At 32.9% G+C, this 26,135-nt stretch overlaps 1 pseudogene; it reads left to right on the forward strand.

Annotated features, from left to right (window-relative positions):
• The first annotated feature begins 813 nt into the window (after window positions 1-813).
• The window catches only part of LOC139875749 (dolichol kinase EVAN-like), a 31,322-nt pseudogene continuing 6,000 nt past the window's right edge, over window positions 814-26,135 (forward strand).

Here is a 26,135-nt window from a genome sequence, read left to right on the forward strand (position 1 = left end):
CATAACATTAGTTCTGGGGGCTTGCTTTATCCTTCTTCCACTCTTAACTACCACTGGACACATATTCACTCAAGTTTATATCTATCTGTATCTATTACCGGTCGCAGTTTCAACCAATTTACTTATTAATGGGTCAATACAAATGATTATAATCTTCGAACATGCCAATTGTGTTAAATAATATGAGATCAAAGGGGTCAAACGGGTCGTAAGTTAGTAAAAAAATTAGACATTTTTCGTCTGATTATTTATAATTAGTTTCAGACAAAATGGGTTTTAGGTCAATTAGATCCGACACATACAGAAGTTAACCATGTTTTATATATGCAGTACTGGTTGTCTTTTGGAAGCATACACAGCACAGCTTGATAATGGCTTCATACCCCTTATTTTCTACAGTCTTCTATGCCTATTAATTAACACCAATTAAACAGTGATAGGATAGGATTAGGAAAATAGATATCCCTTTTGTAATGTTGCCTTGTATATACACATTTAAATAGCAGTAGTTACATGGGTTATAATCACTATTTGGACGTCGAATTGAATAGTTTTTTTTTTATCAATAAACTCTTCATCCACTTCAACTACATAAAGCTTTGATTACGTGTTTTAAGATTGCATGAAAGTAACTTATTACTACTCTTTATATTATATTCTATATATTCGAGTGGGTAAAAAACTGATACCATGTCATTGTACCTTCATTTCTTTTAGGGATCATTAGAGCCCTTTGTGAATTTTTATTTCTTTTGTTATTTACATCTTCAGCTTTTATATCGTACAGGTTAAGTTCTATGACTTCTATCACATATGGAGTGGAAGAAGCGAGATAAGAACCCATTATTCAGGTGCGTTTTTAAGTTGCTTCACGAAACATAAAAAAAGCCCATCCCATGTCCCCTTATATGGTTATATATATATATATATTCGTTTTACTTATCTCAAAAACATTTATTCTTATAAATTCACCCCCTCTGCTTCCGTAACTTTGTTTTTTTATATACGGGTTGCGTATTGGCCTTATACATACAGGGGCTGCTCCTTGGCCTTATTCTTTTTTAATGCTGTTCAAATTCATCCTTCAAGGATTGGAAGTTTTTCCAGAAAATAATGCGCGAGTACGAACTATTATGTTTTATGGGTCTTTAACATTTTTGTTGTATTAGCACTCGTTCTATTGTGGATGCAGTTTGTCCAAGATTTTATTGTTAATCCCTTTTTATGGTACTGCTCAACTTTATTATAATAAAATATTATTACTAGGTGTTTATATTAATGTAATATATGGAGCTATTCAATGTTGCAAAAATCGCTACTCGGAGAGTACTTGATCGGGACTTTGTATGGAGTACTCTGATATTGACTTTGACAAATGTTGACTGTTGACTGATTTTCTGATTAATCTCGACTTCTGGCAAAGTTGTAACCGATTTTCCAAGTTATCCCGAGTTTTAGCTGAATTTGACTGATTTTGACCGAGTTTAACTAAGTTTGTCCGAGTACTCCCCGAGGTGCAAAAACTGAGTACTTGCCGACTAATTCTGAGTTTTGTAACACTGGAGCTATTGGTTAATTTACATACTTGATAATACATAATTTCCTCTTGTCAGGGAGTTCAAGTTTGTTTTATCTGAACCTCAAAAAAGGCTTTCTTTGTATGTATATTGGGTGGTGGTATATGTGTATTAGTTTTGCGGTTTTATGATATCTCAAAGGACAGTAAGATTGAGTGAATTCTTCTATGTAAATACTACCACTTACTAGCCAGCTTTAATGTTTATCCCACCACTTATCTTCCAGGTAATATGGATTTCAAGCTTGAATTTTTACCATATTCTACAGGTGGGAAAATAGCCAGTTTGAGTAATGGGTCAAAATGAGTTCAAAGAGGTGGCAAAATAGACAGTTTGAGTAATTGGTCAAAATGAGTTCAAAATTGTGGTGCGGGTCATTTTGGGTTCTGGAGCAAATATATATCTTCAACAATAAACATACGTAATATGATCACACTTACAGATATTATAATATTTCAATTTCAAAAATACTTTGTTTGCAAAGTGGTTTAGAAGGTATAATCATTAAAGATACTATACTTTTCCTCTACTTTCAACTGGTTTGACCATTTCTCTGTTTGACTTCTTACACATAACCCACATCAACCCATTAAAGTAAATGGATCAAAATTGCCACCTCTACCTCTTCGTTTGACTTACTAATGTATGCAAATATCGTGTTCTACTTTTTTTTCAAGCCATTGTGTCTGAATTTGGCTTTCTGTGCAGCTTTGGTGGTTTTCTTTTGAAACTCGCTTTTGATGTTCGTCTCAATTTTTGTTTACAATACCACTATGGACTATATCATGTCATTAAAAATGTTTCTTGGCAAGTAACAACATTGTTTTATGCAGGTATTGAATATTTGGCCTTTGGGACCAATTGTTCATCAATTTAAGAATGCCTTCACTGATCATTGGGACTCTGATCTTCTTATAGTCAGATATTTATACTTTTTATTTCATGTTAAAAATATAAATATATACATTTACACCTTAATATTACCAAGGTTGCAAAAATCATGACTTGGGGGTACTCTGATAGAGTATGAAAATATGTAAAGAAGTATGAAGATCAAGGATAAAAGCTGGATGAATTTTATTTTATTAATAATGAAAGATGAAAGATAGCAGGATCAACAACATCAACAACAAAAATTAGAGGATATCCACAACCAATAGGATTCTCTCTGACCAAGCTACTAGCCAAAAAGTAAAAACAGAAAATAAGCATAAAACATTCCCTACCACACCTGCACCTTTTGTTCTCAAAATCAGAATAACAAACTCAAACTCGGTATTGCTTGCCCTCCACGTGGCCTTTCTAGCTCCTTTGATACACCTTCCATATCTTGGGCCTACCTTGAGTGTTGTTGGGCTCAAAGTCCATTGGCTGTTCTTTATCATACTTGGTCGGGACTCTTCAGGGATTACACGGCAACTCGGGGAGTACTTACATGTTGACCAAGTTTGACTTTGATCGATTTTCGACTAATCCCGAGTTTTGACCGATTTTCCGAGTAATCCTGAGTTTTGGCTGAGTTAGACTGAGTTTTGACCGATTTTGGCCAAATACTGGTCGAGTACTTCCCGAGTAGCAAAAACCGAGTACTCGCCGAGTAATTCCGAGTTTTGCAACACTGATTATAACATTAAATAGGAGCATCTTGTGACGACCCGAAATTTCCGACCAAATTTAAACTTAATCTTTAAATTAATTAATGTTTCCGACATGATAAGCAAAGTCTGTTAAGTTGAAATTCAAAAATTTGAAACTGTGTTCATGTAACCTTCGACTTTTCCGGACGATTCACGAACCACTATTTGTAAATAAGATATGTATATATAAATATATGTATATATTTGAGATTGATATTTACATGATTAAATGTTTCCAACATGTTAAGCAATTAAACTTTTTAAGACTTGATTAATTGAAACGGATTTTACATAAACGTTTGACCACCCAGTTTGTCCGACGATTCACGAACGTTAAAACTTGTAAAAACAACATGATGATATATATATGGACATATATATATGTTTAACATGGTATTATGATAAGTAAGTATCTCATTAAGTATATTAACAATGGGTTATATACATAAAATAAGACTACTAAATTAAGGAATTTGAAACAAGATATATATGTAACGGTTATCGACGTAATAACGTCTTAATTAAAATAAATACATATGTATTGTATTAAGATATATTAATACATTATGTTTAACATGATATAATGATAATTAAGTATATCATTAAGTGTATTAACAATGAACTATATACATAAAACGAGACTACTAACTTAAGCGTTTCGAAACAATGTATACATGTAACGATTAACGACTTAATTAAAATGTATATATATGTAATGTATTAAGAAGTATTAATACACATTTGAAAGACTTAATGACATATATCAAAATACTTATACTTGACAAAGATAGTTGTAATCGTATTCTTGTTCGTTTTCATCAAGAATTCTACTCGTATTCGTTCGGTATTTGTACTCGTATTATACCCAACTTCTAGATGTATTTACTTTTGGTATATACATATCAAATCATCACCTTAGCAGCCCTAGATCAGCCATCAAACATGTGGGAACCATTCTTTGTAATCTAGTATGAATTATTTAGCAAGATTACAAAAATATTATTAATTATTCATGAATTATTTACAAGAAAACAAAACTTACACATCCTTTATATCTAATCCATATACCACGACCCAAAACACATACTGATGTTATGCGAGGTGTATATAAAATAGTTATTAATTTTAGCAGATAATACTATTAAATACAATACAATTTTACACAAGATATTTATTTATTTATAGAATGGATATACTTAAACCTTGCTACAACACTTATAGGCAGTGTACCTAATCGTACAGTAGTGTAGTTTTTAGTAAGTCCGGTTCGTTTCACAGGGAAATCTTTAAACAAAGCGTAACGCTATATTAGTTTACTTTTATAAAAATACAAACGTATATATAAGTAATATTATTATTATAAAGGGGGGTTTTTACCGTTTAATGACCGGTTTGTCGATTTTAAGACTTTAGTCGCAGTTAAAACCTAATGTAAAATATAAAATAAATACAAGACTTAAATTAAAGCGTAAAGTAAATAATGATAATGAAATGGCGAATAATAAAAGTGCGATAAAATAAACTTGCGATAATTAAAAAGTACGATAATTAAAAATGCAATTAAATATAATAACAATAAAAATGCGATAATTAGAAGTGCAATTAAATATAAAATAAAGGAAATTAAATATGAAATAAAAGAATTATGCTTATTTAAACTTCCGTAATCATGATGTTTGACGTGTTGATTTTAGTTTTATGCCCATGGGTTAATTGTCCTTTGTCCTGGATTATTTAATATGTCCGTCTGGTTTTTGTCCATAACAGTCCATCAGTCATAAATATAAAGTGCGAGTGTCCTCGTCAAATTATTATTATACCCGAAGTTAAATATTCCAACTAATTGGGGATTCGAATTGTAACAAGGTTTTAATACTTTGTTTAATGAATACACCAGGTTATCAACTGCGTGTAAACCAAGGTTTTACTACTTTGTTAACAATTACACCAATTACCCTTGAATGTAATTTCACCCCTGTTTTAATTATTCTAGTGGCTATTAATCCATTCCCGTGTCCGGTTAAATGAACGATTATTCGTACATATAAATACCCCGCACATCGTGTCCGATCGAGTGTATATGGTAATTTATAGGGACGCCCAATTGTAAATCTTTATATTAACATTAACAAACTATCATTTAGTTAAACAAATATAAAGCCCATTAATAGCCCATAGTCTAATTTCCACAAGTGTCGTTCTTTTGTCCAAACCCCAATTATGGTACAAAGCCCAATTACCCAATTTTAGTAATTAGCCCAACATCATGATTACTTCGTTTTAAATAAGCATAATAATAACTTAGCTACGAGACATTATTATAAAAAGGTTGAACATAACTTACAATGATTAAAAATAGCGTAGCGTTACACGGACAGAATTTCGACTTACACCCTTACAATATTCGCTAACATACCCTTATTATTAGAATTATAATTATAATTAAAATTAAAATATAAATTATATATATATATATATATATCGTATATATGAGAGAAGAGAGAAAATAGATTATGAATTGTGATCAGAATTCGGTTGGCTTTATAGGGATTTTCGTTTTTTGGGGCTCCGCGACTCGCGGCAAAATCCTCTTCAAACTCCGCGAGTCGCGGAGAATGATTTTACAGCTCACACCCTTGGAGTCTTTCTCTGCCGACGGTTTTATAATATATATATAATATATATATATAATTAATATAATTAATTATATATTATATTATATTTATATACATAGTTAACTTGTAATTTTTAGTCCGTTGCGTCAAGCGTTAAGAGTTGACTCTGGTCCCGGTTCCGGATTTTCGAACGTCCTTGCGTACAATTTTATTTTTTGTACTTTGCGTTTTGAATCTTGTACTCTTGTAATTTCGAGACGTTTCTTATCAATAATTGGAACATTTTTTATTGTCTTTTGTACTTTTGAGCTTTTTGGTCGTTTGCGTCTTTAATTCGTCGAATCTATCTTTTGTCTTCACCTTTTATTATTTAAACGAATATCACTTGTAAATAGAACAATTGCAACTAAAAGCTTGTCTTTCTTGAGGAATAATGCTATGAAATATATGTTCGTTTTTAGCATTATCAAATATTCCCACACTTGAGCGTTGCTTGTCCTCAAGCAATATCGTCTTGAAATACAAGAATCACTTCTTTATTCTTCACACTTTGTACATCAGTGATTTCTATACGGCGGTATAAACAATGGTAGTAACGATATGGTTTACAGTCCCACATGACTATAAAAAATTTAGATCCATTAAGGAAATTGGATCTTTATGAAAACATTTGATCTTTTGAAAATTAAATCTAGTTTTTACCCTTGATAAGTTTTCCGGGATAACCCTTTACCGGTGTTTGCAAAATATTTTTGTGGGTTTGGTGGGGTTCAGAATTGAAAATTTTAGCTCAAAACTTGCTGTTTTGTGTCACCCACTTGCAAACCTTGTATTTGGAAAGCAACACGTCCAGTTTACTTGTCCCGTATATTACCTTTCGGTAAACTACCGTCCGGTTGTAAAGGAAAGCGTTGAACAAGCAACTGTTAAGGCAATGTCCCCTGACATGCTTTTAATTATGGTCTATAACGTGTCGGACGCAATTACTATCCTTGGTAGGAGCAATAGTAAAGCTCACCCTTATAATTTTTCGGTATGGCACAAGGTCCTGTCTTTGACCATGCTATGCAACCACCGTTCTTACGGTTGACACCCGATTTAGTTCAGGTGACCTAATGAATTCCAGGTGAATTCCTAGGATTTTACGTTCAATGGTAATGAACGTATTGAAAATAGGGTTTTCAGAAAACAAATCGGTTTGTAATTTTGATCAAAATATTTTCTCGTTCAAGCTCGAGTTTAGATATCATTGAATTCCATGAGTTTGTAATTCTCAATCTTTAAGGTCAATCTCTAGGATTGAGTAATATCAGTCTTAAAAGCTGATTTTTAATCTTTAAGGAGATTATCCTTTCTGGGGATCTGATTCATTAGTCTTATCCAGCTAATTTGCATGGTGCCCCCCATTGTACGAGATAAATCCTTCTCATGGTTAGGATAAATCTGACCACTTGGCGACCCTGTTTAATGCTGAGGTCCGTGGATTTCCTGCTGATTTTAGTGATGACTTTTCTAGATTTTTCGTCAACCTACAGCTGGTCTGGACGACAACTTCATGACCTAAATCAAGAAGCGCGTTTCTTTTTCGGAAGACTTTACTTCCTTTTAATGATGGAATTGATTCATCGTGTAGATCCATCTCTTCTTTTCTTTCATCGGGTAAAACAGTTTAGTTTAGTCCAAAGCAAAAGTATTTTCAGTTATTTGTTACAGATATATGTGACATATGTTTAAAATAACTTGGTAAATTTTCCCACACTTGGCTTTTTATTTTTCTTTTTATCGTCCTCTATTCCATTTTAAATGAATTTTGACATTTTAGTTTGTTTCTTAATTTATGTCCTTTCCGAGGTAACAATAATTTCGGTGTTAAAACCTAGTTTTATCGTTCATAAATATGTATAAACATGATTTTGAATTCATTTAATTGAAAATTTTAAAAATTTTTTACTAGAATTGGGTAGTCAGTATATAAGACTAGGGCTGTTCTTTTTTATCAGAGAGCACTAGATTCTAATACAACTACTGCTTTACTAGTATTTTTAATGGTAACCAAGTGTATAAAGTAAAAAATTTTAAAATCCGAAAGAATTTAACCCCTTCCCACACTTAAGATCTTGCAATGCCCTCATTTGCAAGAAATCAGTAACAATTTAAATTATTGAGGGTGATTTGTGTGAAAATGATTAAATTTTTACCAAAGTTTCCAAATATATTGGCGTTTGTTTGCTGAATGATAAATGGTGCACATCATTTGTTCATTCCGTCTTGTTGTTATTTCACATATATTTTGCATCTTGTCGTCAAAATTAGTTGCTTTTGCTGAACTTAATGCCAGTCTTTGAAAATGCGTTGTTTTACCCTGTTGTGTACATAGGATAAACTGCAAACATATATACATATTTTTGAAGTTTGGTATATTACCCCACATTCAAAAATTATTAAAGTCTAAGAATAAAAGTTAGATAATTATAAAAATGATTACAATATTAACAAAAGTATTAAACGTATCAATAATTACAAATTACAAAATAAAAAAATAATAAGTAAACTAAGGATGATATTGGTACCAATAGGGGTTCCAGGCATAACCATAAGTGCTATAGAATGCTTCGGCAGGGTCATACGTAGGATATGGTGGCTGCATCTCTATAGACCAAGGAGGGAAGATGGGTTTCGGTGTAGGAATATAGTTTCTACCTATATGTTGGCAATGAGCTATGATTTGGTTCTGATGAACTTGTCAATCTTCAAATGCTCTCTGTCTAGCATTTTCGTATTCCTGAGAAGCTATAAACCTATGCATTTCTTGCATCTCATTCCCCCCTCCTATATTACCTTGCTGCTGGTTTCTCTCCACCTGTGGATGTCTACCATGGTATCGTACTGCGGCGTTATTTCGCCTCTTCAAAACTTTCGCACCATGGTATACATTTAAACCTATAGTATCGCGGGGTTCCGGCTCTTCTAGTAATAATCCCCCCCGACTTATATCCACACCGAGATATTCACCAATCAAAGTAATAAAAATACCACCTCCTATTATGCTATGTGGTCGCATCTCCCGAACCATAGCTGATAAATAATAACCCACACAATATGGTATACTTACAGCGCTTTGTGGGTCTCGAATACACATATGGTAAAACAAATCCTGTTCATTTACTTTTTCCTTGTTTTTACCCCTTTGTGTAATCGAATTAGCTAAAAACCTATGTATCACTCTTAATTCGGCTCTATCTATATCCAAATAAGAGTAATTTCCCCCTTTGAAACGGTGATGGCTTGTCATTTGACTCCACACACCGTGTGTATCAAAATTTTCATCTATCTTTCTACCGTTTAGTATCAATCCTCTACAATCGGCAGACGCTAACTCCTCAGGCGTATATATACGTAAAGCCTGAGCCATGTCCAGTAAAGACATGTGGCGCATCGAACCGCCTAACAAAAATCTAATAAAAGAACGATCGGTTAAACTAGCTACCCGATCATTCAACTCTATACTACATAACAATTCTTCACACCATACTTTATATACAGGTCTACGTATGGTGAATAAATGTACCCAGTCATTAAAAGAAGAATTACCATACCTCTGTACAAGTAATTCCCTAATTGGCCCGGCCAATTCTACAGCTTCTAAGGGTCCCCATTCTATGACCCTTGGTACCTCAACAACCTTAGAATGAAGAGTATGCAAACCCCTTTGATATTTTGGATAATCTATCCAAAGTCTGTCAAATCTCAGGTTCGGGTGCAACTCTTCCAAGTGCATATCGGAAAAGGTCATGACTGGATGAGGTACATCCTGCTTGTAGTAGTTATCCACCTCCTGTTGTTCCAAATTCTCAGCAGGAGCATTGCGGGCTTGGGATGAAGATTCACCCCTTTCATTCTGCAAAACACATCAAACACAATTTTTGTGCATCCAAATATGCATTAGTGTCAGCAAAATCATCAATCAAAATAATTACAATGACATTATCAATTTATATCAAACTTAAGCTCATTTTCACATTTTTATCAAATCTACACTTTTTCAAATAAGCATATACGAAAATGTTCGCCAAGTTCATAAGCATTCAACTCAAATAACATGTCAAAATAATCATTACTAGCAATTAAACAAGTCTCAAATGGCATTATCTTTCAAAAATCAAGTTCATGAATTTTAGACTTGAAAAAGTCCACTTTAATTCTCAAAATCATGTTTAGGCTCAAAGTTTGGATCATTTAACTACCTAGACATGTTACACTACTCAATTTAGCAACAATTCATGACAAAAATCGGCCATAACCTGTTTATATTAAAAAGCCCCAAATTTGCTCAAGAACACAAACCCTAGATTACTCAAAATTTGAAGTTTAAGGCTTCTAATCATGTTAAATAGCATCAATCTAGGTTATACAAGCATAATACATAAACAATTTAAGCCTAATTACACTAAAAAGCATCAAAATCAAATTGGGGAAAAAATTGCTCAAGAACATCAAATTTCGAATTAAATGGTGTTTAGGTGTAGAAATTTACCGTTTTTCTTGAGTAATTCTTAGATAGCATTCTTCTCAACATGATTTTAGCAAAAAATTTGGTGATTAACGGTTAAAAATTGGGATTTTTGGGGGTGTTTTTCGTGTATTTTCGGGGTTTTTTCGCTGTGTTCTTCGCAGTGTATTTTTGTGGGGAGTAAACTGATCTATTTTTACGTTTTATTTTTTTTTTCTGGGTTTTGGTCCCTCCGCGAGTCGCGGAGATTTCCCTTTCAAACTCCGCGAGTCGCGGAGTTTGCTCTTTTTTTTTTTTTTATAATCTTTAACTTATAAAACAATTAAGTATTTAATTTTAAAATTTTGTTTCCCTTGTTATTTAGGACGAGGTCGTTTCGGATCGATGTCCTAGTCCGTCCTTCGACAAAATTTTAAAATTTGTCTTTTAGTAGCGATTGTTTTAAAAGCTAAGATTTTTGGGTTTTTTCAATGTTTTTGGCATACTCTAATTCAATAAGATTAAAAATAATGATAATAAAAGTTCTCGTCCCTCCCTCGGGTAAAGCAATTTCGGTTCAAAGACCTAGTCTTCAACTTACGACGAATTTTAAAAATCATATTTTTAACTTAATGAGATAAAGTAAATTTTTTTGTTTTTAAATTCACACAACTTAAATATAAAATTCAAAATTAATATTAAAAATTCACACCAAACTTAAAATTTGAAATGCATAAAATTAAAAATTCATATTTTAAAAATTAAAAATTCACACCAAACTTAATTTAAAAATTTATAAATTCATATCAAACTTATATTAATTTTTCAAATATTTACAATTTTAAATATATTGTTTTTATAAAGTTTACAATATTAATTTAAGATTTAAATATTAATTTTAAAAACATGGTAAAAATAAAATTAAAAATCTTTTTGTCTTTTTATCCCACTTTAATCAATCAAATATTATCAAAAATATGCGCCCCTCTTTTCGGTAAAGTAATTTCGGTTCCAAGACCTAATTTAACTCATGACGAATTTTTGAAATATTTTGGTTTGATTGATTAAAGATATTTATACCTTAAGAATAAACGTTAAATTTCGCAGTGATGTAATAAATTTTTGAATGATATCAATAATTTCGGTCGCCAAACCTAGTTTTATTTAATACCAATTTAATACTTTTTAGCGAACAAATTAGCGTTTATTATCAAAAGGTTAAAAATAAAAATAAAAATAAAAACTGTACAGACATACCTGTGAAATAGATTTCTTAGTTATATGATCTATCCCATTCATAAGATAGTCGGTTTAATTGGTTTTCCATGGCTACATAGGCGTAACCTCGAGCATTCAGTATCTTTTCTTCTAAACATATGAACGGTCCGTCTCTGCATAAAGTAACAAATTCGGTATTTGAATAGGTTTGATTATTTGAACATTTACCTCCATGTGACCATTTTCCGCATTTGTGACATCTTTCTAGGTGTCGTGCTCTTCTTTTCGCTGCGGATTTTGATTTTCCTTTACCAAATTGTAACTTATTATCTTCGCATCTGGATTCTTTTCTAACTCCGTCCATTCTTTCTCTGATTACTGCTACTATTTCACTCGGTAGTATGTCATTATTACGTTTAGTGATCAAAGCGTGTAGCATTAGACCATGGTTTAGTTCACAGGCAGTCTTCATTTTGTAAAAACCTAAAAAAAATAAAAATTCAGAATGGGGGGAGAAGACTAGTTCTTTAGGGTCTGCTAGGGAAAGACCATTCGGGTTCCATTTTCGAGAACTACACGAAAACAGACAATCTAACTCTAACAGAAATACATATTATCCTTTAAAGACTTGGTTCTCCCCACACTTAGTTAGCTGTGGTGTCGAAATTGTGATTAACTTCGTTGTCGACTTCCATCGGACCATGTATGTAATGTTTAACTCTGTGACCATTAACTTTAAATTCAATCCCATTTGAATTTATTAATTCTATCATTCCGTATGGGAAAACTCTTTTGACTATGAATGGTCCAGACCATCTTGATTTCAATTTTCCAGGAAATAGCTTGAATCGTGAATTGAAAAGAAGAACTCTGTCTCCTTCTTTAAATTCTTTTGAACTTCTGATTCTTTTATCATGCCATTTCTTCGTTCTTTCTTTATAGATTAACGAATTTTCGTATGCTTCATGTCTTAATTCTTCTAATTCGTTTAGTTGACTTAATCGTAGACGTCCGGCTTCATGTAAATCAAGATTACATGTCTTCAAAGCCCAAAATGCTTTGTGTTCAATTTCTACTGGAAGATGACATGCTTTTCCATAAACAAGTCTAAAAGGTGTGGTTCCAATTGGAGTTTTGTAGGCTGTTCTAAAAGCCCAGAGTGCATCCTCCAATTTAATGGACCATTCCTTCGGATTTGATCCTACGGTTTTCTCTAGAATACGTTTTAAAGCTCGGTTGGTATTTTCAACTTGTCCACTTGTTTGTGGATGATATGCGGTGGAGATTTTATGAGTTACTCCATATCTTTTAAGAACTTTCTCAAGTTGATTATTACAGAAATGAGTACCCCGATCACTTATTAAAGCTTTCGGTGTTCCAAACCTTGCAAAAAGACGTTTTAAAAAGTTGACTACAACTCGTGCATCGTTAGTTGGGAGAGCTTGTGCTTCCGCCCATTTAGATACATAATTAATGGCTACGAGTATATATAGATTATTATGAGATTTTGGAAATGGACCCATAAAGTCAATACCCCAAATGTCAAATACTTCACATACTTGGATCACATTTTGTGGCATTTCATCACGTTGACTTATTTTTCCGGCCCTTTGACATGCATCACAGGATTTGCAAAGAAGGTGTGCGTCTTTGTAAATTGTAGGCCAATAGAATCCAGCTTCATAAACTTTTCTTGCTGTTAGTTGAGGCCCATAATGCCCTCCTGTTGGTCCTGTGTGACAATGGTTTAAAATTTTACTAGCTTCCTCTCCAAATACACATCGGCGTATTATTCCATCGGGACAACTTTTAAACAGATGTGGATCTTCTCAGAAATAGTGTTTTATATCACTGAAGAATTTCTTTCGTCTTTGGTACGATAATCCTTTTTCAAGGAATCCACAAACTAAGTAGTTTGCATAATCTGCAAACCATGGGATTTCTTTATAATCTATCTTCAATAGATATTCATCAGGAAAGTTGTCTTGTATGGCCGATTCATTTAGAACTTCTAACTCAGGATTTTCAAGACGAGAAAGATGATCAGCGGCGAGATTTTCTGCTCCTCTTTTATCTCGGATTTCAATATCAAACTCTTGTAAGAGTAAGATCCAACGGATTAATCTTGGTTTAGCATCTTGTTTTGAAAATAGGTATCTAAGAGCAGAATGGTCGGTATAGACCACCGTTTTTGCTAGAACGAGATATGATCGAAATTTGTCAAAAGCAAAGACAATAGCAAGGAGTTCTTTTTCAGTAGTTGTATAGTTTGTTTGTGCTCCTTGTAACGTCTTACTAGCATAATATATAGGTTGAAATCGTTTTTCAATCCTTTGTCCTAAAACGGCTCCCATTGCAAAATCACTTGCATCGCACATTAGTTCAAATGGTAGATTCCAATTTGGTGTTATCATGATTGGTGCATTAGTGAGTTTCTCTTTAAGAATATTAAAAGATTTGATACACTCATCTGAAAAGATGAATGGCGCATCCTTTTCTAGGAGTTTATTCATAGGAGTGGCAATTTTAGAAAAATCTTTTATGAAACGTCGGTAAAAACCGGCATGCCCTAGAAAACTCCTAACTCCTCTAACATTGGTGGGATGTGGAAGTTTAGTAATTACATCTACTTTAGCTCTATCCACTTCAATTCCTTCTTTTGAAATTTTATGTCCAAGAACGATGCCTTCTTTAACCATGAAATGGCATTTCTCCCAATTAAGTACTAGATTTGATTTTTCGCATCTAATTAGCATTCGTTCCAGATTAACTAGACATGATTTAAATGTATCACCGAAGACTGAAAAGTCATCCATGAATACTTCCATGCATTCTTCTATCATGTCGTGAAAAATCGCCATCATACACCTTTGAAAGGTTGCAGGGGCGTTACAAAGTCCAAATGGCATGCGTTTGTAAGCAAAAGTACCATAAGGGCACGTGAATGTGGTTTTCTCTTGATCTTCGGGTGCTATTGGAATTTGAAAATATCCGGAAAATCCATCTAGAAAACAATAGTAACTATTTCCGGCTAATCTTTCCAACATTTGATCTATGAAAGGTAAGGGAAAGTGATCTTTTCTGGTGGCGTCATTTAATTTTCTATAATCAATACATACACGCCATCCTGTTACAGTCCTAGTAGGAATAAGCTCATTTTTTTCATTTGTAATGACAGTCATGCCACCCTTCTTAGGCACGCATTGAACTGGGCTTACCCATGGACTATCGGAGATTGGATAAATTAAACCTGCATCTAGCAGTTTAATAATCTCTTTTTTAACTACATCTTGCATATTAGGATTGAGTCTTCGTTGGCGTTGCACATACGTTTTATGACCTTCTTCCATAAGGATTTTATCTGTGCAATACGAAGGACTTATTCCTTTAATATCATGAATCTTCCATGCAATGGCTGGTTTATGAGCTTTCAACACAGAAATGAGTTGTGATTTCTCATTTTCAGTAAGAGAAGACGATATTATTACAGGTAATTCAGATTCACCATGTAAATAAGCGTATTCCAAATGGTTTGGAAGTGGCTTTAACTCTAATTTCGGAGGTTCTTCTATCGGTGATTTATATCGATATCTGTCTTCTTCTTTTAGCATTTGAATTTCTTCTGTTGTTGGTTCATATCCATTAGCTATTAGTGTAGCTAACATTTCAGCTTCATCAATTGGTTCATTACCTTCTCCTAAAGAACATTCTCCTGTTCCTTGTAATTCTGGAAATTCTTCTAATAATTCTGCATGTGCATCTATAGTTTGAATATAATAACATGTATCATCTGCAGATTGTGGTTGTTGCATTGCTCTATCAACTGAAAAGGTAACACTCTCATCCTCTATACTTAGGGTCAATTTCTTACCGAACACGTCTATCATTGCTTTAGCCGTGTTTAAGAATGGTCTTCCTAATATGAGAGGAACTTGAGAATCTTCTTCCATGTCCAAAACAATAAAATCTACTGGAAATACTAAAGTACCAACTTTAACTAGCATGTTCTCCATTATCCCTCTAGGATATTTTATTGATCTATCGGCTAGTTGTATGCTTATTCTGGTTGGTTTCAATTCTCCAAGGTCTAGTTTAGCGTATAGTGAATACGGCATTAGATTTATACTAGCACCTAAGTCTGCCAATGCTTCTATTGAACTAAGACTACCCAGAAAACATGGAATTGTGAAACTTCCTGGATCAGATAGTTTTTCTAGTATCTTATTCAACAGCACTGCTGAACAATTAGCATTCATAGTAACAGCCGAGAGTTCTTCCATTTTCTTTCTATTTGAGATTAGATCTTTCAAGAATTTAGCATATCTTGGCATTCCTGAAATCACATCAATGAAAGGAAGATTTACATTTATCTGTTTAAACATATCCAAGAATTTGGATTGCTCGGCTTCAAGTTTCTCTTTCTTCATTTTACTCGGGTAAGGAAGTGGTGGTTGGTATGGTTTAACATAAGGTTTATCCTTAACTGTGTTATTTTCATTAACCTTTTCAACTACCGGTTCTTTTTCCTTATCTTGATCAGGTTGTGGTTCTTGTGGAGTAGGAATAGTTTCATCAGAAGTTACAGGTATTTCAGGTGGTTTAAGTGTTGTACCACTTCTTGTGGTAATAGCTTTAGCTGTTTCATTTCGGGGGTTAGCATTTGTATCACTAGGTAGACTTCCCGGTTTTCTTTCACCTATTAACCTTGCTAGGTTACTCACTTCTTGTTCCAGATTTTGAATAGAAGCTTGTTGATTTCTAAATGCTTGAGCATTTTGTTCATTAGTTTGTTTCTGAGATGTGAAAAACTGCGTTTGAGTTTCAACTAGCTTCGTCATCATATCTTCTAAATTCGGCTTTTTATCATCGGTTTGTTGTGGTGGTTTGTTTTGAAAATTCGGTCTTTGCTGATTATAAGTATTATTGGATACTTGTTGATTGCTAGGACCTTGTTGGTTGTCGTATGGAATATTTCGGTTATAATTCTGGTTTTGATTGTAAATTGGTCTTGGCGGTTGATAATTATTCTGATAATTATTTCCAGGCCTTTGGTTTATGTATGAAATATTCTCTCTTTGTTCCATTGTTAATTCAATACTGAGACAATCTTTTGTCAAATGTGGTCCTCCACACTGCTCACAACTAATTCGTATTGAGTGAATATCTTTAGTCATCTTTTCCATTCGTCTCTCCACAGCATCTATCTTTGCGGAAATGGAATCTAAGTCATGGCTAGAATCGGCTCTAGCTGCTTTAGATGATCTAACGATATCTTTTTCTTGGTGCCACTCATGTGAGTGGGAAGCAGTGTTATCAATAATTTTGTAAGCATCAGTTTCGGTTTTCTTCATAATAGAACCACCAGCTGCTATATCTATGTCTTTTCTTGTAGTGATGTCGCATCCTTGGTAGAATATTTGTACTATTTGACAGGTGTCTAAACCATGTTGCGGACATCCTCTTAATAACTTTCCATATCTTGTCCACGCCTCATATAGAGTTTCATTTGGTTTCTGTGTGAACGTAACAATTTCTGCTTGAAGTCTTACGGCTTTAGATGCAGGAAAGAATTGTTTAAGAAATTTGTCAACTAAAACATCCCATGTATCAATCGCCCCTTCAGGTAACGATTCCAACCAATCTTTGGCTTCTCCCTTTAAAGTCCAGGGAAATAACATGAGATATATCTGTTCATCCTCCACTTCTCGGATTTTAAATAGTGTGCAGATCCTATTAAAGGTACGTAGATGTTCATTTGGATCTTCCTTCGGCGCACCACTAAATTGGCATTGATTAGTCACCATGTGTAGAATTTGTCCTTTGATTTCATAATCTGGCGCATTAATGTCTGGATGAGTAATTGCGTGACCTTGGCCAGTGCGTTTAGCTCTCATTCGGTCTTCCATACTTAAAGGTTCCAGATTCTCCATAATTGAATTTGTTGAATCGGTATCACTAGATGATTCTGATTTAATGGTTCGTTCCTCAACAATCTCTGTTTGAATGATTGGTGGTTCCGGAGGAAAGTTTAATGGTTCAGGATCTACGAACCGTTCCTGAATATTTTCCGGATTCTCAATTGTGATGTTGGGTTCAAAAAATGGATTATCGGAAATTTGAACTGAAGTACTTGGTTGACTGGATGACGATTCTAAAGAAAAATCAACGGCGGTTATATTTGCTAAATGTCTTGATCTAGTTACAGGTGGTGAACGTACAAAAGGTGATGAACGTCTTGCTCGGTGCATTCACTGAATATCCTATTAGTTTTTAAAAGGAAAGAAAAATTATAATAAGTTATCCAATCAATAGACTTTTCTGATTTTGCCCACGTTTCGAATAGCCAAAAGATGCAGCAGAGGGGCAGGATTCGTTTGGTCTCAATATAATTGAGGACTGTTTGGCTCCAATAACCCGGTCCACGTACAAATCCAACTATTACTACGAACCAGAAAATTTTGATGTCTATCAATTTAACCACTTAAAATAAATTTTCGTAATTTTAAGAAATTTAGATAAGAAGTAGAAAAAATTCTAAGTCCTAAAAACTAGAATGGCGAGAAATAAGAGAGAAAAAGAGTTCGTCGCAAAAGGTCGAAAAAGAAAAAAAAATGGTTGAAAAATAAAAGGTGACGGAAAAATAAAAGAAACTTATAAAAACTTAAAAATACTTGACTAACCTAACCTTATTACTACAACTAACTTAAAATTATAATCGCAAATTGAAATTACTAATTGGAATGATAATTGATACATAGTAAAAGGTCTAAAAATATTAAAGCTTACAGGAAAAACTAAATCCCAAATGGAAATAACTTAAAAAGAAACTAAAACTTAAAAAGGCGTCGCAAAATTCTAAAGCACCTAAATCTTAGTCTAAAGAAAAAGCACTTAAGGAATTCTACGGCAAAACCTAAAAATCTAGGAGTAAAAATAACTATAGCAAAAACTAAGTTTAAAATTAAATATGAGAGAAAAATACAAATATTATGCTACAACGATTAAAAAGGGACAAAATATAAAAATATACAAAAAGTTGTAAAAAGTACAATTTTTATAAAAATATTATTTTTATATTATTTATTTAATAAAACTACTAATTTTACAATTTAATAAAACTAATTAATACTAAATACATAAATTAAATAAAAAGTAAAAGTTAAAATAAAATTAATTATAATAATAATACATAATTAGGGTTTATATTAATAATAATTAATAAATACTCCGTAATTAATACAGATTTAGGGTTCTGTCGGTGGTGTCAGAGTCACTCCGCGACTTGCGGTATTTAATGCTTCAAACCCCGCGAGTCGCGGGGTTCAGAATTTCAGATCTGGAGCAGTTTGAAATTTTTTACGCGTTTTTTTTATTTATTTTCTGTTTTCTGTTTTTTTATTTAAATAAAAGATATTTAATAAAATTTATATTATTATAAACTAAAATAAAAATAAAGAAACTTATAAAACTTAAATATTTAACAAAATTTTAAAAATACTTATATTTTTTTTTTTCTTTTTATATTTTTGAATAATTAAAACGTATTTTTACAAAAACGAATTTTTAATAGAAGTAATCTAAAAATCTTTTTTTTATTTTATTATATTAGCGTTGCGCTTCCGGCGTTTAAGAGTGTCCCCGGCAGCGGCGCCAAAAATACTTGATGTTATGCGAGGTGTATATAAAATAGTTATTAATTTTAGCAGATAATACTATTAAATACGATACAATTTTACACAAGATATTTATTTATTTATAGAATGGATATACTTAAACCTTGCTACAACACTTATAGGCAGTGTACCTAATCGTACAGTAGTGTAGTTTTTAGTAAGTCCGGTTCGTTCCACAGGGAAATCTTTAAACAAAGCGTAACGCTATATTAGTTTACTTTTATAAAAATACAAACGTATATATAAGTAATATTATTATTATAAAGGGGGGTTTTTACCGTTTAATGACCGGTTTGTCGATTCTAAGACTTTAGTCGCAGTTAAAACCTAATGTAAAATATAAAATAAATACAAGACTTAAATTAAAGCGTAAAGTAAATAATGATAATGAAATTGCGAATAATAAAAGTGCGATAAAATAAACTTGCGATAATTAAAAAGTACGATAATTAAAAATGCAATTAAATATAATAACAATAAAAATGCGATAATTAGAAGTGCAATTAAATATAAAATAAAGGAAATTAAATATGAAATAAAAGAATTATGCTTATTTAAACTTCCGTAATCATGATGTTTGACGTGTTGATTTTAGTTTTATGCCCATGGGTTAATTGTCCTTTGTCCTGGATTATTTAATATGTCCGTCTGGTTTTTGTCCATAACAGTCCATCAGTCATAAATATAAAGTGCGAGTGTCCTCGTCAAATTATTATTATACCCGAAGTTAAATATTCCAACTAATTGGGGATTCGAATTGTAACAAGGTTTTAATACTTTGTTTAATGAATACACCAGGTTATCAACTGCGTGTAAACCAAGGTTTTACTACTTTGTTAACAATTACACCAATTACCCTTGAATGTAATTTCACCCCTGTTTTAATTATTCTAGTGGCTATTAATCCATTCCCGTGTCCGGTTAAATGAGCGATTATTCGTACATATAAATACCCCGCCCATCGTGTCCGATCGAGTGTATATGGTAATTTATAGGGACGCCCAATTGTAAATCTTTATATTAACATTAACAAACTATCATTTAGTTAAACAAATATAAAGCCCATTAATAGCCCATAGTCTAATTTCCACAAGTGTCGTTCTTTTGTCCAAACCCCAATTATGGTACAAAGCCCAATTACCCAATTTTAGTAATTAGCCCAACATCATGATTACTTCGTTTTAAATAAGCATAATAATAACTTAGCTACGAGACATTAATATAAAAAGGTTGAACATAACTTACAATGATTAAAAATAGCGTAGCGTTACACGGACAGAATTTTGACTTACACCCTTACAATATTCGCTAACATACCCTTATTATTAGAATTATAATTATAATTAAAATTAAAATATAAATTATATATATATATATATATATATATATATATATCGTATATATGAGAGAAGAGAGAAAATAGATTATGAATTGTGATCAGAATTCGGTTGGCTTTATAGGGATTTTCGTTTTTTGGGGCTCCGCGACTCGCGGCAAAATCCTCTTCAAACTCCGCGAGTCGCGGAGAATGATTTTACAGCTCACACCCTTGGAGTCTTTCTCTGCCGACGGTTTTATAATATATATATAATATATATATATAATTAATATAATTAATTATATATTATATTATATTTATATACATAGTTAACTTGTAATTTTTAGTCCGTTGCGTCGAGCGTTAAGAGTTGACTCTGGTCCCGGTTCTGGATTTTCGAACGTCCTTGCGTACAATTTTATTTTTTGTACTTTGCGTTTTGAATCTTGTACTCTTGTAATTTCGAGACGTTTCTTATCAATAATTGGAACCTTTTTGATTGTCTTTTGTACTTTTGAGCTTTTTGGTCGTTTGCGTCTTCAATTCGTCGAATCTGTCTTTTGTCTTCACCTTTTATTATTTAAACGAATATCACTTGTAAATAGAACAATTGCAACTAAAAGCTTGTCTTTCTTGAGGAATAATGCTATGAAATATATGTTCGTTTTTAGCATTATCACATACAAACACCTTAATTCTTCAATTTTATTCATCTAATTGATCTCTCTCAAGTTCTATCTTCAAGTTCTATCTTCAAGTTCTAAGTGTTCTTCATAAATTCTATAAGTTCTAGTTTCATAAAATCAAAAAGACTTCAAGATTTCTTTCAATCATTTTAATCCAATCCAACAACTCATCAAAGGTCAAAAATTTCCATCCAATCTCAGTAACTTTTCATCTCATAATCAAGGTAATAAACTTATTCAAGCTTTGGTTCAATTCTTATAAACATAACTATCTTAAATCAAGATAGAATTCTTACTTGAACTTGTTTTCGTGTCATGATTCTACTTCAAGAACTTCCAAGCCATTAAAGATCCTTTGAAGCTCAAGTTTATTTCTCATCATTTCCAGTAGGTTTACCTACTATAATTGAGGTAGTAACGATGTTCATAACGTCATTCGATTCTTACTTATATAACTATCTTATTCGAAGAAAATAACTTGTAATCACTAGAACATAGTTTAGTCAATTCTAAACTTGTTCGCAAACAAAGTTAATCCTTCTAACTTAACTTTTAAAAACAACTAAACACATGTTTTATATCTATATGATATGCTAACATAAGGATTTAAAACTTGAAAACACGAAGAACACCGTAAAACCGGACATACGCCGTCGTAGTAAAACCGGGGGCTGTTTCGGGTTGGATAATTAAAAAAAAAACTATCTTAGACTTTGATTTAAACATTTGTATTTTGGGAAAATAATATTTCATATAAACATGATAACATATTCAAAAATTATGGTTAAACTCAAAGTAGAAGTATGTTTTTCAAAATGGTCATCAAGATGTCGTTCTTTCGACGAAAACGACTGTCTCTTTCAAATATGGACTTGTAACCTGTAACTTCGACTATAAACCACTATTTTTTTCAGTTTAGTTCTAAATACTATAGTTCGTTACGAAACCATAGCAATTTGAATCACTCAAAACCGATTTATAACGAAGAAGATATGGGCAAAACAAGATTGGTTAGAAATCACCAAAATAGCTACGGGATTATTTTGCAAAAATCTATACGAACCATGTCCTAGCTAACTTTTCTTGTATTATATATGCATTTATACATATTTCCTTGTACTATACTAGTCTTGGTTAATCGTAAGACACACGTACACAATACGTCGAGATAACTTCAAAGACAACAGTTTGTACAGTGGGTCGTGATTAAATCTTAGACAATATATTTACAATACGTCAGATAAATCGTAAGACACATGTACACAACACGTCGAGATAACTTCAAAGACAATAGTGGTACAATGGGTTGTGATTGAGTCTTAGACAATATATTTACAATACGTCAGATAAATCGTAAGACACATGTACACAACATGTCGAGATAACTTCAAAGACAATAGTTGTACAATGGGTTGTGATTGAGTCTTAGACAATATATTTACAATACGTCAGATAAATCGTAAGACACATGTACACAACACGTCGAGATAACTTCAAAGACAATAGTTGTACAATGGGTTGTGATTGAGTCTTAGACATTATATTTACAATACGTCTTGATTATTCCAGGGTGATGTATTGAACTATATATATGGACTACTAACGTTGGACTTCTAACATTGGACTACTAACGTTGGATTGCTAACTTGACAACTTAAATCATCAACACGTAACTAAAAATATGATTTGAATATATTTATCATACTTTGATATATATGTATATATTTGTTATAGGTCCGTGAATCGATCCGTGGCTAAGTCTGTTTTTCGACGAATTGAAAATTTGTGAAAGTGAGTTTCATTATTCCCTTTTATTATATTTTTGGGCTGAGAATACATGCGCTGTTTTTATAACTATTTTACGAAATGGACACAAGTACTAAACTATATTCTATGGTTGGATTACGAATACCGAATATCGCCCCTTTTTAGCTTGGTAGCCTAAGAATTAGGGAAATGGCCCCTAATTGACGCGAATCCTAAAGATAGATCTATGGACCTTGACAAGTCCCATTCGGGGTACGAATGCTTTAGTACTTCGATTGATATATACTGATTGCGACGGCCGGTATATAGCATGCAGATTGCGAAATGCCTGTATGCGGGGGATATTCTATATGCATCCAGTTAGTTCGGTTACCAAGTGTTCACCATATGAATGATTTTATCTTTATGCAGATTGCGAAATGCCTGTATAATGATTATGGAAATGAAAATGAAAACGAAAATCTTGTGGTCTATTAAATTGTTAGAAATGAATATTTATGATAAACTAATGAACTCACCAATCTTTTGGTTGACACTTTTAAGCATGTTTATTCTCAGGTATGAAAGAAATCTTCCGCTGTGCATTTGCCCAATTTAAAGATATTACTTGGAGTCATTCATGACATATTTCAAAAGACGTTGCATTCGAGTCATTGAGTTCAACAAGATTATATTAAAGTAAATGACAGATTAAGTCATTTATAGTCTGATTATATTGTGAAATGGTATGCATATTTGTCAACTATCGTTGTAATGAAAGTTGTCTTTTAAAAACGAATGCAATGTTTATAAAACGTATCATATAGAGGTCAAAACCTCGCAATGGGACCAAATGTTATTGTATTCGTCCATATGGATTTGGACAGGCCATTACAGTTGGTATCAGAGCTTTGGTCTTAGCGAACCAGGTCTTGCATTAGTGTGTCTAACTGATAAGTTGTTATGATGCATTAATGAGTCTGGACTTCGACCGTGTCTGCATGTCAAAAGTTTTGCTTATCATCTCTTATCGGGAATTACCTGCTTAACATTCTTAGTCTAGACACGTCTTACTGCATTGATTGAATGATTAGTGTATTGACAAAATTCATATCTTAGCGTATCTGTTACTGTAAACTTTGTCTGACAGCTCCCGAAAATTCCTCCGTAATTTGCGGAATCCTTTATACTCTATATAGGTATTCTATGCAAATAGAATATCATCCGATATCCGAAAATCATTTCATACTAAAAATCCTTTATCTAACCGTGCAAGATGAATCCTGCAACTAGTTCGAGTTCCTCAGAATCTGACAGCTATTCCGATATGGATTTCTACCTGAGCTCCGAAAGCAGTGTAACCGGAATGGATCAACCAATCAGCCATCACCAATTCTGGATGAATTGGGGATGGGTTCGTAGTCGACTTAATCAGTGGAGACAAAAAGAAGGCGATCCCTTCCATCTACCAAATTTCCCTCTTGGCAAAGAACCTGAAGCACTTACCGGCGAACCTGTCCGGAACACCATCTTCACCCTAATTTTCAGAATAGCTCGCAACGATTACGTCATATCTACTATTCTAAACCTTATTCATCCGCTCATTCCGACCGCCCATCATCCCGGAGTAATAGAAGAAGTCAACGAACTTCGCGATCGAGTAATCAATCTGGAGAATATGGTGCACAACTTACAAGCACCAGCAACACCACTGGCATCACCAGCACCCCCCATCAACAGCACCTGTATCACCAGCAGTCTCACCATCATCAGCAACACCGGCAGTACCACAAGCTCTACAAGTCCATAAATCTCTACATCACCTCAAATAATTCTGTCCCCTAATAAACCAAGTGTATTATTCAATTAGGTTTGTATTATTCAATTTCCTTCGTTAACAACATAAATCTCTACATCACCTCAAATAATTCTGTCCCCTAATAAACCAAGTGTATTATTCAATTAGGTTTGATTTTACACTTTCATTTCAGATGTACCTGAAACCCTCTAGAAAATATCATTCGTACCTTGCGAAATTCACAAGAATCCCACGAACACCAACATCTTCCACCAAGAAATATTTAAGTTCACAATTAATATGTTACACTGTACACTCTTCAATTATTCGATATTCATTATCTATACTCACTACTTTCACAACAATATATATTCTTCCATAGAAATCAGAACAACCATTTTCATTCAGATTCAATTACATATTCTGATTTTGACAGATCAGAATCCAAGTCAAGATATAGCAGATAGCATCACTCTTAGATCCTTACATCTTTCCAAACCATACTTTGAATTCAAAACTGTGCTAGAACATCACTCTTATTCATAAAACTCATAAATATATTCATTCAAAATCCTGAATGATTTCATCTTGAACATCATATGTATATTGACGATTACAACCTGCGTTCAAACCCTTTATGATTCTTGAAAAAACCCCAACTACTGATCAATCGAGAAGATAAACTAACCACACATTATCGATAGAAAGAAAGAGTTATACTTATAGTCAGACACCTGGAAAGCTCTCTAAACCTAAGTAAGACTTTAACACGTATCCGTGATAAATCCTTTGGCATTATTATTACTGAAAATAACTTTGCAATTCCTTTTCAAGTATCCAGTTTTGTCACACCTTCAGCAAGACAACTTCGACGTTTCATTTAGAGAAACCTTAATTAAACCTTGATATATATATATATATATATATATATATATATATATATATATATATATATATATATATATATATATATATATATATATATATATATATGATTGCCTTTCTATCGTTGTTACCAGGGAACCTTTTATGTTCCACCATATTAGCAGTAAACGTACCAGCGACTCCGTTACTTTGAAACTTAAATCTCCGAAATATCACTATCATTATTCATTGAAATCCATCATATACTCATCAACGTCTTGTAACGATAACTGTCATACCACATACCGGGAAGCATCAATCATTATTTCGAATTTTGCAACTTTTCTACGTCAACTGTTATATACTTACATATGACGTCTATCTCCTGGACTTACGTACTCCAATTCTGGAATTCTGAAAAGCACCCCAACCTGCGAATTAGTTCTTTGAGTTTTGAAAATGCTGAAGAAGCAGCAAAAACTGTAAACGACCTTAACAGTAAAAGTTTGACGAT

The sequence above is a fragment of the Rutidosis leptorrhynchoides genome, chromosome 11, assembly GCF_046630445.1.
Source record: "Rutidosis leptorrhynchoides isolate AG116_Rl617_1_P2 chromosome 11, CSIRO_AGI_Rlap_v1, whole genome shotgun sequence".
NCBI lineage: Eukaryota > Viridiplantae > Streptophyta > Magnoliopsida > Asterales > Asteraceae > Rutidosis > Rutidosis leptorrhynchoides.